At 43.1% G+C, this 15,435-nt stretch overlaps 1 pseudogene; it reads left to right on the forward strand.

Annotated features, from left to right (window-relative positions):
• Window positions 1-1,994: 1,994 nt before the first annotated feature.
• LOC142652575 (uncharacterized) lies at window positions 1,995-5,585 on the forward strand (annotated as a pseudogene).
• The last annotated feature ends 9,850 nt before the right edge of the window (window positions 5,586-15,435 follow it).

Here is a 15,435-nt window from a genome sequence, read left to right on the forward strand (position 1 = left end):
TACGCCGTTTACTGTGTGATATAAATAAAACAATAACTTTATTCAGCGGGTTGTTACAATTGCAACGATACCAAATTTGTATAGTTTTTGTATGTTTTACTACTTTTACACAGTAAAAACGCTTTTTTTTTAAAAATTATTTGTTTTTGTGTCTCCATGTTTGAAGAGCCGTAACGTTTTTATTTTTTCGCCGATGCGGTTGTATGAGGGCTTTTTTTTTTGCGGGAAGACATGTAGTTTTTATTGGTACCATTTTGGAGTAGATGCGACTTTTTGATCACTTTTTATCACATTTTTTTAAAGTCAGGATTCACAGAAAACAGCAATTTTTCCATAGTTTCTTATTAATTTTTTTACGGCGTTCACCGTGCGGGTTAAATAATGTAATAGATTTATAGTCGGGGTCGTTACAGACGCGGTGATACCAAATATGTGTGACTTTTTAACTTTTATTTAGTTTTTTTAATAGTAAAGCAGTTTGTAAGGGGAAAAGCTGGGTTTTTAATTTTTTTTCAAATTTTTTTTTTAATTAACTTTATTAAACTTTTTTTTCACTTTTTTACTAGTCCCATTAGGGGACTATAATATGCGATTCTGCGATCGCATTTATAATACACTGCAATACTTTTGTATTGCAGTGTATTACTGCCTGTCCGTTTAACACGGACAGGCATCTGCTAGGTCATGCCTGCGGCATGATCTAGCAGGCATTCACTCCAGGCAGACCTGGGGGCCTTTATTAGACCCCCGGCTGCCATTGGAGACACAGACACTCGGCGATCGTATCGCCGGGTATCGGTGGGGGAGAGAGGGAGCTCCCTCCCTCTCTCCAAAACCACTCAGATGCTGTGCTCGCTATTGAGCACCGCATCTGAGAGGTTAAACGGGTGAGATCGATACTAATATCGATCTCACCCGGCAGAGCAGGGACGCTCCCAGCACTCAGCTGCCTCTAGCAGCTGAGAGCAGGGAGATTTGACAGCTCCCTGCTCTGTAAACTTATTCCGATGCCGCGACGTAAAAGTCTATGGCATCGGAATAAGGCCCGTTAGTGACCGACGTACAAACACGATGGGCCGGTCACTAACGGGTTAAAAGTCACTTTGATTGGTTGAAAAACAAACCAATAGCGATTTGTGATTGCATTGGACATCTAACAAAGTTTGCCTCCTTTTTGCCACTTTTGATTGGTTTAAAAGTCACTTTTACAGAAATTTACTTTTCACTGACCATGGCTCCCAAAAGAAAAACTCCTGAAAAAAGAGAAGGTCGACGATTGGCTCAAAGAATACATCGAACAGCAGAAACGCCAGAATCGACCAATGCTCGGCTTGAAGATCAATGATTGCGACAAGCGACCGCAAGAGCTGAATAAATACCTCAAGCGACTGATCGTCGGGTTCGAGCACAAGGCGCAAGAAATACTGTTTCTCGATGAATATCTTGAGATTGCATGAACAACGCTGCTATGTAATACGACCCAACAATTGAATATAATCTGCACGACTTGGTCGATATTGGAAACATGGACACGACCTGTGAACATTGTGAAGCCCAGAAGTTGAAGTCAGAGCCACCTGGCATGTGCTGCTCTGCTGGCCAGGTTCAACTACACCCACTTACTGCACCACCAGAACCACTCAAGTCAGTGATGACTGCGAACACTCCCCAAACCAAGCACTTTCTGGGAAATTTGAGGCGCTACAACTCTTGCCCTTTAGATGACTTCTTTTGGTGGGAAAAAAATTCGAGAGAGAGGCTTCATGCCCACCTTCAAAATTCAGGGACAAGTTTGCCATCGACTTGGATCGCTCCTGCCATTGCCCAATGAACCACCAAAGTTTCTGCAGATTTATTTCATGGGCGATGAAAAGCTTCAAGTTCATTTACGATAGAGCAACATCCCTGGAATTCGGGCCGACATTTTTCTGGAACTGCAGCAGATGCTTCACGAACATCACCGTTATGTCGAGACATTCAAGAGCTCTTTGGAAATGATAACTTCGGATAACTACAAAGTGGTCATCAAGGCTGACCGAAGGCCAACAGGAGAGCATGAGCAGCGATACAACGCACCAACTGTCAATGAAGTTGCTGTCGTCATCATTGAGGAATTTGAAAATCGGGATATTGTGCTGCAGAAGCGTGATAATCAACTGCAGAGAGTTTCTGAAACCCATAGATTATATGACGCACTTCAGTACCCACTGATCTTTTGGCAAGGCGAAGACGGATACGATATTCAAATCTTCCAAACAAGTACCGGAAATGTTACCGTCGGGAAAAAAGTTTTGTGCATGGCCTTCTACGCCTATCAAATTATGATGCGGGCGAGCCATTCAAATCACCTGTTGATGTGCCGAAATCTTTTCCATCCGTTTTTGGTTGATATGTATGCCAAAATCAAAACTGAGTGATTTCGCTTCATCCGCTTCAATCAGAAGGCACTTCACGCTAACAGCTATATCCACCTTCAGCGCCAGATGCTGTTGTCAACGATGGAAACACGAGCAATGTTGGTCAGATGGTTATCTTGCCTTCCAGCTTCACAGGGAGCCCTCGACATATGCACAATACACTCAAGACTCCATGACATATGTGCGAAAATACGGAAGGCCTGACCTGTTTATTACTTTTATGTGCAACCCAACGTTGAAAGAAATTCGCCAAGAGCTCTTGCCAGAACAATCGGCGACTGATAGACAAGATCTGGTAGCCTGAGTCTTTCCACAAAAGGTTATCAAGTTCATGAATGTCCTCACGAAGGGCAAGGTATTTAGAGAAACTCAATGCAGCATGTGCACAATCGAATGGCAAAAACGAGGTTTGCCTCACGCACATATACTGATCTGGCTGAAGGAGAAGATCCGACCAAATCAGTTCGATGCTGTCATTAGTGCAGAGATCCCAAATGCACAAGAAGATCAAAAGCTATTCGACATCATCATGAAGAACGTGGTCCATGGACCATGTGGAAGACTAAATCCAAGCTCCCCATGCTTGAAAGATAGCTTCTGTACAAAGAGATTCCCAAGACAGCTGATCCATGAAACTCAGTCTGGAGATGATGGTTATCCACTTTATCGCAGAAGAAAACTGGGAGAAGATGGGTTCACTGCATTGATGAAGATGAAGATTGGCAATAGTTACCAGGACATCGAGGTTGACAACAGATGGATTGTACCCTACTCGCCATTTCTTTCCAAGACCTTTCAATCTCACGTCAATGTTGAATATTGCAACTCCGTTAAGGCGATCAAGTACATCTGCAAATATGTCAACAAAGGATCGGATCAAGCAGCATTTGGCTTGGAAAGACAAGGAGGAACAACTGATGAAATCAATCACCAAGAAAGACAAGAAAGAACAATTGATGAAATCGATTGCTTCCAAACTGGACATTACATCAGTAGCAACAAGGCTGTATGGCGAATTTTGGACTTTCCAATTCACGACCGCTATCCGACGGTGGTTAATCTCAACGTCCACTTGGAAAATGGACAGAGAGTCTACTTCACCAAGGAAACAACAAGTTTTGCAACCTAAAGACACCACGCTGACAGCATTCTTCAAGCTTTGCCAACAAGATGACTTTGCAACGACACTCCTATACTGCGATGTTCCAAAATATTATACGTGGAATTAATCTACAAGAATTTTCAAGCGAAGAGTCCAAGGAACACCAGTTGAAGGTCATGTTGGAATCAAGTCAAGTGATGCTCTTGGCAGAATCTACACAGTGCACCCAAACAACCACGAGTGCTTTTTCCTCCAGTTGCTTCTTCACAAAGTAGCAGGCCCGACATAGTTTGTTAGCCTCAAGACTGTTGGCGACCATGTTTGTACAACCTTTCGGCAAGCATGTCAAGAAAGGGGACTACTTGAGAGTGATTCTCATTGGGACAAGACTTTGAGGAAGCAGCAACCTGCCAATTACCAGCAAGCTTACAAAACCTATTTGCTGTCATACTCACGACATGTGGACCATCCAAGCCACTTGAACTGTGGGAAAAGTACAAAGAGCACCTCTCAGAGGATGTTCTTCTTGCAAGCATGATGGCAAAACCCAGGACTCCAGTTGGACAGCTGTACTCCGCAAATGTTCAACATGTCATTGATCCTACTTGAAGAAAAGACCCTCGTGATGGTTGGAAAGAGACTTGAGCAACTGGGACTTCCCGCTACGGAAAGGAACATCAACTAAATACTTGGACAGGAATTGCTTTGAGAAACAAGCTATGACATGAGCGCTCTGGAGACTTATCTTGCAACGAATTAACCTCTTTTGGTTGCTGACCGTACAATCAGATCTTGGACATGGTTGTGAAAAACACCAGTGGTATTGTCTTCTTGGATGCTCCTGGCGGAACAGGAAAGACGTTTGTCATAAACCTGTTGTTGGCAATGATCCGACAACAATCCAGGATTGCTCTGGCTGTTGCTTCCTCAGGCATTGCGGCAACATTGCTTGATGGTGACAGAACTGCCCATTCAGCGTTCAAATTACCGCTCAACTTGACTCGAGATGCGTCTCCTGTTTGTAAAATCAGCAAAGGTACTGGTGTGGCAAATGTCCTGCAAGAATGTTTGATGACTGTCTGGGATGAATGCACGATGGCACACAAGTTGGTGCTTGAAGCTCTGGATTGAAATCTGCAGGACTTGCGTGGAAACAATACAGTCATTGGAGGTGTCGTCTTGGTGTTGGCATACGTTGCCTATTGTTCCATTGGGAACACCTGCAGACGAATTGAGAGCTTACTTGAAGCAGTCGGTGTTGTGGAGGCATGTGAAGAAGATTAGTCTGACTATGCGAGTTCATCTGCATGGAGATGCCACAGCTGGTGAGTTTGCCAGCAGATTACTCAATATGGGCAATGGAGATGTTCAAGTTGACAATGGGACGGATCTAATCAGCTTCCATGATTATTTTGCTAATTTTCCCAAGTCGGTGGAAGAGCTTACAAACAGCGTCTTTCCCAACATCGCCTTCAACTACAGAGATCATGAATGGTTATGTCAACGGGCAATACTGGCTCCAAAGAATGATTCAGTCAACGCCATCAATCAGCAAATTCAAATGACTCTGCCAGGTCAAGAAAAGCTGTACAAGTCCACTGACACAGTTATTGACCCCGATCAGGCGGTGTACTATCCGACAGAATTTCTAAACTCTCTCGAGCCACCTGGCTTACATGCCCATCGATTGATGTTGAAGGTTGGCTCACCTATCATGCTGTTGAGAAACATTGAAACTTTGCAACGGGACGAGACTGTGTGTCAAGAAGTTGATGGATCACGTAATCGAGGCCACCATACTAACAGGATGTGCCAAGGGGGAAGTTGTCTTTATTCCTCGCATTCCCCTCACTCCAAATGATGTTCCTTTCGAGTTCATGCGGTAACAGTTCCCAGTACGCCTAGCCTTCGCAATGACAATTAACAAGGCTCAAGGTCAATCCCTGAAAGTGGCAGCAATACACCTTCAAAGTCTGTGTTTTTCCCATGGGCAACTATATGTTGCTTGCTCCAGAGTCTGCACTGGAAAGAATCTCTACATCTTGGCACTGGATGAAAATACATAAAACATTGTTTACAAGAAAATATCTTTTATGCTACATTATTTACATTCTCTAGCAATTAAATTGATATCGAGACGTAGCAATTAAATTCATACTGAGAAGTATTTAAATAGTGAATGTTTACTCTATCTACTGTATACTGTAAGTCAACCTCCCGAGCAACGCCAGGTATAAAAGCTAGTATAAATATATATACACGCACACACACATTTTTTGAGGGGGACATGTATTGGGGCTATTGCCCCAGACGGTTTATGACCTTAGGGATGCCCCGGCTGCTGGTGCTGCATCGTTGGGTTACTTAGGAGACCGGCCGCTGCGTTTTTCAGCAAAAAAACGCTTGCGTTTTTTTTACTTTGCCTGTAGAAGAAATGCAGCAACAATTTTTTTTAAAAACGCGTTAAAAAAATCACATCAAAAAATGCGAGAGGCACAAAACCACTTCAAGAAAACCGGAGCTGATTTTTCCAGGCAGAATTTTCTGCCTGCAAAAAAACTCAATGTGAACAGGGCCTGCAGGACTTTTGAGGCAGACTTTGACCTACCTGCATTTACATGCCGCGGTTTTTGTGACTACGGCCATTGAGCGCTGCGGGCAAAAAAACGCAGCGAAAAACGCTTTCTCTGCCTTCCATTGATTTCATTGGGAAGTCAGGGTCGGAACTTTAAGCCTCCACCTCACTTTGAAATCAATGAGAAGCGGTTTTGGAAGTTGTTTGGCGCTGATACTGACGCTTTATGACGGTTTCTGCGTCAAAATCAGCGCCAAAAAACTCAGTCTGAACTGGCCCTAAAAGAATCTATATGTGATGCTGGGAGAAACTCACAGGAGCCCATACATTCCATGCGTTATCAGCACATGACAGGATAGAATGTATGGGCTGCAAGGAGAAACTCATCAGAACCCATACATTCTAGGCACTTCGGTACTGAAAAGGCTAGAATGTATGGGCTGCAGGGAGAAACTCATCAGAGCCCATACATTCTAGGCTCAACCGTGAGGTGAGCAGTTAGGTAAGTATAAGGGGATGGATTTGTTTAAGGGGTCTGCATTTAGGTGGTCTGGTCTAGGCCCTGTTAGTTTAAGGGGGGTCTGTATTTAGGGGATCTGGGGGTATATATTAGTTTAAGGGGTCTGTATTTAGGTGGTCTGGGTTCTGTATTTAGGGGGTCTGGTATGGGGTCTGTATTAGTTTAAGGGGTCTATACTTAGGCAGTCTGGGAGTCTGTATTAGTTTAAGGGGTCTGGGTTCTGTATTAAGGGGGATTGGGGTCTGTATTAGTTTCTGGGGTCTGTATTTAGGGGGTCTGGGGTCTGTTAGTTTAGTTTTAGGGGTCTGTATTTAGGGGGTCTGGCGGTCTGTATTAGATTAAGGGGCCTGGGGTTTGTATTTAGGAGGTCTTGTCTAGGGTCTGTATTTAGGGGATCTAGACTGGGGGTCTGTATTTAGGAGGTCTGGTCTGGGGTCTGTATTAGTTTAAAGGGTCTATATTTAGGGGGTCTGTATTAGTTTAAGGGGTCTGGGGTCTGTATATTTAGGAGGTCGAACTGGGGTCTGTATTTTTAGGGGGTCTGGTCTGGGGTCTTTAGTTTAAAGGGTCTGGGGTCTGTATTTAGGGGTCTGGTCTGGGGTCTGTATTTAGAGGGTCTGGGTTCTGTATTAATTTACAGTCAGGTCTGGGGTCTGTATTAGTTTATGGGGTCTGTAATTAGGGGGCCTGGTCTGGTGACTGTATTAGTTTAGGGGTCTGTATTTAGGGGTCTTGGTTCTGTATTAGTTTAGGGGGTCTGGTCTGGGGTTTGTATTCGTTTAGGGAGTCAGGTCTGGGGTCATTATTAGTTTATGGGGTCTGTAATTAGTGGGCCTGGTCTGGTGACTGTACTAGTTTAGGGGTCAGTATTTAGGGGTCTGGGTTTCTGTATTAGTTTAGGGGGTCTGATCTGGGGTTTGTATTCGCATAGGGAGTCAGGTGTGGAGGTCATTATTAGTTTAGGGGGTCAGGTCTGGGGTCTATAATTAGGGTGCTTTTTCTGGGTCTGTATTTATTTAGGGTTCTTGTACTGGGGTCTGTATTTGTTTTGGGGGTTCTGGTCTGGGGTCTGCAATAGTTTAGAAGGTCTGGGGTCTGTATGTATTCTTATTTATTTGTCTGAGTAAAACGGATTCCCTTTTACATGCCTCCTCTTTTCATTACCCACTAGTCAAGAAGTCAATACCAATGGGGCAGTTTCTAAGGGCTCAACGTATCTGTTCTAATTCCAGCAATTTTGAACACCAAGCCTCTGATATGTCAAAACGCTTTCGTGATCGTGGCTATAACCATAAAGATATCAGACGTGGCTATTTGAGAGCCAAACAAGCATCAAGAGAGGCACTTCTGGTAAGTAAGCCTAAATCAAAACAAATTTCGGATCAGAACGTGAGATTTACTACCACCTTTAATTCACAATGGTTTGAAATCCGTAAAATCGTACAAAAACATTGGAATGTACTTCTCACGGATCAGGATCTGTCTATTTGTTTACCAAAGAATCCCTCCATCACGTGGAGGAGATCTAAGAATCTACGCGACCTTCTTACATCTAGCCATTATATTTCCAAGACCCCAAGTAATCCCTTTGGTAGTCGTGGTCCTCCATGGGGTTCTTTCAATTGTGGTAGCTGTGCTGCCTGTAAATATATCCTGCGAGCATCTTCTTTCTTTAATTCTAAGAAAGATAAAGAATATAAGATAGTTTTCAACATCACTTGTAAAACGGAAGCTGTGATATATTTTGCCACATGTCCTTGTGACTTGATCTATATCGGAATGACCAGTAGACCGTTGAAGATACGTGTACTCGAACATGCAAGTAAGATCCAGTCGGCCAGAAATGCCCAGGAGTTTGATCAACTTCAACCTGTTCCTCGTCATTTTCGAGAATTTCATGCTTGCGACCCCAGAGGCTTAAGGGTTCGGGGTATTGACAGGGTTCATTTGGGCTGTAGGGGTGGCGACATCCGTAAGGCCCTTTTAAAAAAAGGAATGAAGTGGATTACACTTTTAAATACCACCACACCTTTTGGCCTGAATGAGGCCACTAGCTTCAAACCCTTTCTGTAACTGTCACCTTTTTGCGTGAATTTTAACCATTTTTTATTTATTTTTCATTTTTTATTTTCTATTTTTCATTTCTATTTATTTAAATAATGTTCTTCGGGGGGACTTTGTTTGTATAATTGTTCTAATTTTTGTTTTTTATGTTATATGTTCATAGTTTTGTTGGCCTATTCTATTGTGATGTTCCTATGGGCTGAATACCTAGTTCATGAATATCCTATACATCACGAATTATTGAGCATCGGTGGATGATTTCTTCAATCAAGCTACAATATACAATTCTAATTTATTCTGTTGTATATTTCTTTATACATATATTGTTTAATTTTATTTTCATATTTTTATTATTTTCTCATGTCTCATTTATTTTTATATATTTTTATTTATATTGTTATTTATTATTCTTATTATTATTTATCTATATATTTTTATTTTTATTATTTATATTTTATTTATAATAATTTGTATTATTATTTTTTATTTGTTATTTTTATGTTTTTATATGTTTGTTTTTTGGATGTCTATGCTTATTGTGATATCATTGTGTATACTCTGTCCATATTTCCGTTTTATATTCTATTTCTGCACTATTTATTCTAAATACATATATATATATTTTATATATTATTTGTGTTTTTGATTGCATACTGTATACATATTTATTTTCACACTATATTTATTTTGTATATATAAAAAGAAAGGGTTTTCTTTTCTTAAATTTTTTCTTATTATATTTATACTATATATTTATTCACATCACTTTTTATTGTATTAAAACTCTTCTGCTCTATGCACTTTTATTTTTATTTTTTATACTAAGATGTTTTCACATTTTATTAATTTTCTATTTTTCACTGTTCTCTTTCACGGTTATTCACTATTACTTGACAGAGTCTATGTAGGTGTCATTTATAATTTAACCCTAGGCATTATTAATTTGTATATATCTCTATATATGTTCTATATTTCACTTATAGTATTACACTTGCACACACACTATTCATTTATTATTTCTTACTACACATCCCATGCACCACACACCACTCCCCTCAAGACTAGTGGGAGTGGCTATTATTATTTAAAGCACCTGCTCGCCCTTTCATCAGCATTTCTGGCCTGGCTGTGTCCATTTGTAAGTATGGCCTTTGTCGGTGTTTCTGTATATGTCCCTGTGTTTTTATCGGTTCTGTTTGTGCATCAGGAACGTTCTGTTCCAGTTTAGGAGTTAGGGACTCGCAAGTCTGGGGATCCTTGTCGTGGATTGCGAGCTTGCGTCCTTTTGGCCAAAATGATTACCAATGCCCCAGGTATTTTTCATTATTATGTATATTCGCTTCTCTTGGACACAGCCGGGTCTTTGATGCTGGGAGAGCATGGTGTGTTGTTGTTTGGCATAGCAAGCAGGGTAGCCCGCTCTATGAATTATCAAGGCGTCACAAATAGGCTTCTACCTGGCTATACACGTTGTGCCTCATGACGTACACACTATCCCTCCATGTTTCACTCACTTGCACCCCATTATCCATTTATTTCTATTGAGGCACTTCATTTATTACTGCCCCCTATATTTCACTTATAGTATTACACTTGCACACACACTATTCATTTATTATTTCTTACTACACATCCCATGCACCACACACCACTCCCCTCAAGACTAGTGGGAGTGGCTATTATTATTTAAAGCACCTGCTCGCCCTTTCATCAGCATTTCTGGCCTGGCTGTGTCCATTTGTAAGTATGGCCTTTGTCGGTGTTTCTGTATATGTCCCTGTGTTTTTATCGGTTCTGTTTGTGCATCAGGAACGTTCTGTTCCAGTTTAGGAGTTAGGGACTCGCAAGTCTGGGGATCCTTGTCGTGGATTGCGAGCTTGCGTCCTTTTGGCCAAAATGATTACCAATGCCCCAGGTATTTTTCATTATTATGTATATTCGCTTCTCTTGGACACAGCCGGGTCTTTGATGCTGGGAGAGCATGGTGTGTTGTTGTTTGGCATAGCAAGCAGGGTAGCCCGCTCTATGAATTATCAAGGCGTCACAAATAGGCTTCTACCTGGCTATACACGTTGTGCCTCATGACGTACACACTATCCCTCCATGTTTCACTCACTTGCACCCCATTATCCATTTATTTCTATTGAGGCACTTCATTTATTACTGCCCCCTATATTTCACTTATAGTATTACACTTGCACACACACTATTCATTTATTATTTCTTACTACACATCCCATGCACCACACACCACTCCCCTCAAGACTAGTGGGAGTGGCTATTATTATTTAAAGCACCTGCTCGCCCTTTCATCAGCATTTCTGGCCTGGCTGTGTCCATTTGTAAGTATGGCCTTTGTCGGTGTTTCTGTATATGTCCCTGTGTTTTTATCGGTTCTGTTTGTATATATCTCTACATCATTTATATATTTATATTTTTTCATGTATATAACATATATTATTAGTTTTCTTTAGTTATTCTGTCTAATTTGATCCATTAGACTTATATAAATTATTTATGTTCACTTTTATTATTATTTCTATATATATTTATATATCCTTTATAAATTGAAATTGGTATTTGTTATTCGTATGATATTTTGCCTATATCGTCCCCATTTGAGCTTCTCTTTATTTTGAGTTGCTCTGTATATACCCTTTTGCTCTCTCATTCACCTAGTGTTTGTGTGCACGTACGCTCCTCCACGCATGCGCTGTGATTCCCTCATTCCGTGGTGCCAACTTTGTTTGTCCGCATCGCCTTGGTGATGTGCGCCTTGCGTCATCTGGCGTGACGCGTCATCACCATGCGGACACTCTGGCGCTTCTGGTGATGAGGAGTCTCGCAACATGCGGTGTGAGCGTCGATCTGCGCAGCATCCACAGGTGTGTATTATTATTATTGCCAGCTACCCTTTATAAAGTCCCCCTTATTTTAATATCGTCAGCCTCCTGACGAAGCCGGTCTGTGGCGAAACGCGCGACGAGGCGTCTTTGCTCCTGTGTCTCCTCTCAGTTGTCTTTCTCTGCCATCATGTCCTTAGGTATGTGTTGCCTCTTTCATTATTAGGCTATCATTGGATGTTGCTGACTGCCATTACCTTGCTTGGTTATCTCCATAGTTTTCTTTATAATCTTTTAGATTATTGTTCTATACACACTACGCAGTCTCCGTAGCGTCCTTTGGTATATTCATTCATTTTTACAACACATATTTCATTATCTTTGTATTTATTTTTTTATCATGTTTGTTATCTGATTTTGGACATTAGACTCTGAGTTGGGTCCTGCATTGTGTCGGACGAACGAGGACACATCGGCACCAGAGGCTACAGTTGATTCTGCAGCAGCATCAGCGTTTGCAGGTAAGTATCTACATCGACTTACCTTCAAACGCCGATGCTGCTGCAGAATCAACTGTAGCCTCTGGTGCCGATGTGTCCTCGCTCGTCCGACACGATGCAGGACCTGGGGCAGGAAGTGAGTGACGTCACAGCGTGATCTCTCGAGAACACGCTGTGTGTCTGCACTGCCAGAAGCTGGGCGTTCTGAAGAGAAGTGGATGATACTTCTCGTCAGAACGCCCAGCTAGTAAAAGAAGTAAAAACGCCCAGATGAACATACACGATACACGCCCAGTTGTACTTTAACTTTAAACACGCCCAATTGTACTTTAGAAAGCCTCATTTACATAAATATAAAAATGGTCATAACTTGGCCAAAAATGCTCGTTTTTAAAAAAACAAAACGTTACTCTTATCTACATTGCAGCGCCGATCTGCTGCAATACGAGTTAGGGGTTGCAAAATCTGGTGACAGAGCCTCTTTAATTTTTGTGTTTCTATAGAGGCTGTAAATGGCTGCAGAAGTGAGGAGCAAAGATGTCTCATCAGGAGAAGTTTGTGGAACAGCCCAGGGCCTATGGTCTACTTAAACCGTCACTGCTTGCAGTTTATTTGTGCGTTGCAAAATAATGTACTACACTTCACTGCATGCATGGGGCTCTGCTTCACCATTTAGTTTTCTGTTGAATCAGCAAAAGGTATATTTTGCCTATGGTAAAGTGCTTAGTATAGGTCATCACAACTGACTACAGTAATCAGAACTCAGAATTATTAGATATTAAGGTGGAATTAATGATTAAGATATGCCTCTAAACTAGAATATTATTGCTTTATAAACGTCTGCAGAAATTTTTTAGTTAAAAAAAGTGCAAGCTCATGCATCTTGTGGATGTATATGGTATATGGTTTTTAATTGACCCTTCTGAAAATTGAACTACTTGCTTCTCAATTATATTTTACAAAAATCTTTTAACGACATCAGATATAAGAATAATCTACCTTATCTTTCTTATAGTACTATAGATTATAGACTATATGTAGCGTCCATGGCTACAGGCCGTCGGGTTTAGTCACCTCCCGACGCCCGCAGCCATGGATCCGTGAGCGCTGGTCCCCATCTCCTTCCTAGGAGACGCCAGTGCTCACTTCCGTTCCGGCCTGCTGTGTCAACCACATGATTTCCTGGTCTATAAGAAGGCCCCAGCCCTTCTGATCCTTGCCTGAGCGTTGTTAGTTTATCCCTAGTCTGTCTTGCAAATGGTCCCTTAGTTTTTCTCGTTCCAGTTGTTACCCGTGCCCTGTTACCTGTTCCTGTATCCCGTGCTGTTCTTGTTCCTATGCCTACTAGTGTTGGAGTCGTGTCTACTGCACCTGCTGTCGTTTGCCACGTCCAGTGTCTTCCGCCACGTCCAGTGTCTTCTGCCATGTCCAGTGTCTTCTGCCACTTCCACGTCCAGCTACCTGCTGCACCGACCTCGATCAGTGCTGAAGCCACAGCCACTGTCTGGACTAGTACAGGTATCCAAGTGTTACGAACTTCTATAGACTTTTGTATAGACTGTGACCTGGTCAGCTGCCTCTCCGCTACGGCAGAGCGGCGTAGTGGGTCCATATGCCCTGTGACCGTGACTGTACGCTCAGGCCATGGAACCCGCTTGCCAGCCCAAGATCGCGGTCCAGAAGATACAGACGGAGATGCATGACCTATGCACACGTCAGGATCAACTCCTTGAGGCTGTGAATTCTATCTTGGTCCGTCTGGATCTACTCACTGTTCCACCTCCAATTCTTCCTCCTGAGGCTGTTGCTGTGCCACTGCCCTTGGCTCCTCCTGTTTGTTCTGGATCCACAGTTCCTCTGCCTCTTCCTCCTAGCTACAACAGTGATCCCAGAGCATGTAGAGGATTTATTAATCAATGCATGGTTCATTTTAGGCTACGGGCTCATCTCTTCCACTCCGAGGAGGCCAAGGTAGCATTTATCATCCTTGTTCCTGCAGTCCTTTCATGCCGTGTTCGAGGAGTCGGGTCGAACATCCTCTGCCGCAGCTACTCTGTTGACCCTCAAGCAAGAGGGTTCCACAGTAGAGGAGTATGCTATCTCCTTCTGTACCCTGGCAGCCGAGCTGGAACAATGAGGCACTGGTGGCGACCTTCTGGCTGGGACTGTCCTCTCACATCAAGGACGAGCTGGCAGACCGTGACCTTCCTTCTACCTTGGATGCCCTCATCCTGTTAACCACCCGGGTTGATATGAGAGTCCGGGAGCGCACTCAAGAGGTTCGACAGGAGAGCCGGGTCCACAGACCAGCACCCTTGGTCCAGAGACCACTATTGACTTCCCCTAATGCGCTACCTGAAGAACCCATGCAGATTCACAGAGTCTGGTTGTATGAACAGGAGAAGCAGCACAGACGCTCCTCTGGCCTATGTATGTATTGTGGCCTTAAGGGTTATTTTGTGCGCTAATGCCCACAGAAACCGGGAAACGCCAGTACCTAGGGTTGGTTGGAGAAGCAACTCTAGGTGGGACGTCTCCAAACGTTAAAACCTCTCCCAAATTATCGATTCCTGTGGCCATCATCTCCGGAGAGACGTCACATCCCTTCTCCGCCTATCTTGACTCCCAGAGCGGCTGCTAATTTTATCCAGCAGCATCTAGTGGATCGTTTACATCTACCCACAGTTCTTCTGGAGAGAACCCTGGCTGTTGCCTCTCTGAATGGTCTGCCATTGCCAGATCCGATTGTGTTCATCACGGAGCCGTTGACACTATGGGTTGTAGCTCTTCACTCGGAGCAGATCGCCTTCCTAGTACTCCCTAAGGCTGTCAAGCCCATCCTGCTGGGTCTGCCATGGCTTCGCCTACATGTCCCGGTTTCTTGACAGGAGTTCCGCAGAAATTCTTCAATGTGGTTCCAGATGCCATAGCCTTTGCCTGTCACAAGTCCATCCTGTTATGCCCCCTCTGCCTCAGTCACTCTCTGGTCTACCATCTCCGTATTCCAGTTTTGCGGATGTCTTATGCAAGCGAGAGGCTGAGACGTTGCCTCCACATCGGAATTAGGACTATCCCATTGAACTGGTTCCAAATACTTCGATTCCCCGTGGACGGGTATATCCTCTCTCCTTGCCAGAGACTTTATCTATGTCAGCCTATATCAAGGAGAATCTGGAGAGGGGTTTTATAAGAAAATCTTCCTTCCCGGCTGGGGCCGGCTTCTTCTTCGTTAAGAAGAGAGATTGATCTCTTCGACCCTGCATTGACTACCGTGGTCTCAACCAGATCACGGTCAAGAACAAATACCCTTTGCCACTTATATCCGAGCTGTTTGATCGCATACGAGGAGCAAAACATTTTTCTAGCTAGACCTGCGGGGGCTTATAACTTTATCCGGATTCGCCGGGGTGACGA

Source organism: Rhinoderma darwinii, chromosome 5 (assembly GCF_050947455.1).
Source record: "Rhinoderma darwinii isolate aRhiDar2 chromosome 5, aRhiDar2.hap1, whole genome shotgun sequence".
Classification (NCBI taxonomy): domain Eukaryota; kingdom Metazoa; phylum Chordata; class Amphibia; order Anura; family Rhinodermatidae; genus Rhinoderma; species Rhinoderma darwinii.